We start from the raw sequence: 3,064 nt of genomic DNA, 5'->3' as shown, positions 1-3,064 counted from the left end.
TCACCCTAATGAAACTCATCTAAAGCCCAATAACTGATTAAGCAGGCAAAGAATCCTTGCTCATTTCAGTTGTATTGTAGTGTGTGTGTGTGTGTGTGTGTAGACAAGTACAAATATTCATAATCTAATAGCTTTCTTTCTGTCACATGAAGATAAGGGACCCAAGGCTCAGAAAGATTGAATAATTTGGCCAAGGTCACGCACTAGCACATGATGAAATCATTGTCAAGGCCAGACTTACTGACTGCAAAGCCCATGCTATTTCAACCAAATTTTGTACACTCTGTATGTGCACGTGTATTAGTAGGGACTCCCACGGGCGTTTAGTCTAGGATCAAGGTGCATCTGGAGGAGTAGTGGGTAGAACCCTATCAAGACCCTCTTTGCATGAGGAACAGAGGATCCTCCATGGAAAACACCCATCTCAGGCTGGAGTCAAGTCAACAGGTGTGATCCCAGCTCAGTAGGATTAGCATGGAGGGAGGGTAAGAGTCTGTATGGGATTCCATAGTCACTTCCGCAGTCTGCCTTCTGACCCAGCCCCCAGGGATTCACACCTGAGTCCTGGGAATAAGATTATAACAGAAGCTGTTTTTTTAATATATTAATAAAGATGGAAGATGGCATAGAATGTTGACGCTGTGCTCACCTCCTCTCATGACCACACCAAAATTATCATGAAACTACAGAACCACCATCACTGGGAATTGCCTGAGATCTGCTGAACAGTAATCCTACAACTGCAGACATATATAAGAGGTCACCTCGAGACTGGTAGAATGGGGTGGTTGAGATATGACATGAGCCAGTCCCCAACTGTATATGGCGGTCAAGAATCAAGAGAGTTATCTTGGCTGCAGAACCGCACCCCCCCCCCCCCCCCCCCCCGCCTCCACACACCTCACCCTGAGAGGAGCAAAGGGTCCCGGCTCCACACCGTGGCAAGAAGAAAAGTCCCCACAACCTCTGGCTGTGAAAATCAGAGGAGATTGTGGCTGAGTGAGACAGAGGGGCTGTGAGAGTTGCAGACATTCCTCTTAAAGGGCCCGCGCTGTGGACTCACTGACAGACACACTCAATCTGAGCTCCAGTGTTGGGGCAGCTATTCGAGAAGCATCAGGGACATATGGGGAGACACTGAGTTGTCTTGATTCAGGGCAAGGGCTGGAGCGGCAGCTTTACCCCAGACAGAAGGGCTAGCAGTATCCATTGTTCCTTTGTTAAGCCCTCCCTGCTCCCAGAGTGTGGACACAGGCAGCCGCCGTATCTGAGCTCCATCAACCTGGTTAACACAAGTCACTCCTTTCAGGTGATTCCCTGAGACCCCACCCCTCCCAACTTGCAGGCCCACCCAAGCTGCTTCCAGTGGTTTATTCCATGCAAATGTCCTGTCTTGGCTCATGATGCTGACTTTCCTAAAATCTCTTGAAGGCTCACAAAACCCAAAAAAGCAGCGTGTGGCCTCAGCTTATCCCGTCCTCTTGCTGAGCACCTCCAAGCCTGGTACTAGCCACAGCCAGTCTCGGTTCCTGACCTGGCCTCTTGAAGCACCTATAAGCCCAGCACAGGTAGCAGCCATCTGCAGATTGCCTAATGACTCTTACCAGGTGGCCCAGAAATGCATAGGCTGCAGATGAACTTGGCCTGCAGCTGGGCCCCTCCCAGGAGGTCCTTGGGCTGGAACACCCAGCATCCTGCTTCCACCAACGATGGAGCCGGGCCACCACCCAGGGCAGCATCTGAGGAGGACACATCCAAAGGGTGGATTAGGCAGGCTCTGGAGCCCTGCTAAAGGTGAATCCTGTTCCACAGGGTCAGCCTCTCACTGGCCAGTCCTCACAACAAATCAGCCTGAGGGTCAGTCCCTCCCACTGATATGAAAATAGCAGCCAAGGCTCAACCACAGTAGGAGGGCACACACAACCCATACCAGAGACTCACCTTGAACACCTGGCCCAGGTGACCAGGAAAACTGTGCCACTGGGCCTTACAGGACACCTACTACATAAAGCCACTCTATTAAGACTGGGAGACTTAGGAACCTTAGCTAATACATAGAAATAACACAGGGAGGCAGCAAAATTGGGGAAACAAAGAAACATGTCCCATAGGAAAGAACAGAACAAGGCTCCAGAAAAAGACCTCAATAAAATGGAGACAAGCAATCTACCAGATGCAGAGTTCAAAACACTGGTAATAAAGTTGCTCAATGAGCTCAGGGGAAGAGTAGATGAACTCAATGAGAACTTTAACAAAAAGATAGAAAACTTAGAAATGAAGATGGAAAACATAAAAGGGAACCAGTCAGAAATGAAGAATACAATATCTGAGATGAAGAGTGTATTAAAGGGAATCAACAGATTGGATAAAGTGGATGATCGAATCAGCAATTTAGAGTATGGGGTAGTGGAGGACACCCAATCAAAACAGCAACAAGAAAAAAGAATCCAAAAATATGTGGATAGTTTAAGGGGCCTCTGGGACAACTTCAAGCATATCAACATTTGCATCATAGGGGTACCAGAAGGAGAAGAAAGAAACCAAAAAATTGAAAACCTATTTGACAGAAAACTTCCCTAACCTGGTGAAGAAAATAGACGTGCAACTCCAGGAACCTCATGGAGTCCCAAACAAGATTAACCTAAAGAGGCCCACACCAAGATACATCATACATAAAATGCCAAAGGTTAAAGACAAAGAGAGACTCTTAAAAGCAGCAAGAGAAAAGCAATTAGTTACCTACAAGGGCGCTCCCATTAGACTGTCAGCTGATTTATCAACAGAAACTTTGCAGGCCAGAAGGACTTGGCACAAAATATTCAAAGTGATGAAAAGCAAGGACCTACAACCAAGATTACTCTACCCAGCAAAGCTATCATTTAGAATCGAAGGACAGATAAAGAGCTTTCCAGACAAGCAAAAGCTAAAGGAATTTATCACTGCTAAGCCAGTATTACAGGAAATGCTGCAGAGACTTTAAGAAGAAGGAAAAAAAGTATCAAACATATGAATAATAAAATGGCAATAACTACATATCTATCAACAAGTACTTCAAATAAAAAAT

Source organism: Pteropus vampyrus, unplaced genomic scaffold (assembly GCF_000151845.1).
Source record: "Pteropus vampyrus isolate Shadow unplaced genomic scaffold, Pvam_2.0 Scaffold5, whole genome shotgun sequence".
In the NCBI taxonomy this organism is placed as follows: domain Eukaryota; kingdom Metazoa; phylum Chordata; class Mammalia; order Chiroptera; family Pteropodidae; genus Pteropus; species Pteropus vampyrus.
Note: the sequence above shows the minus strand (reverse complement) of the source record.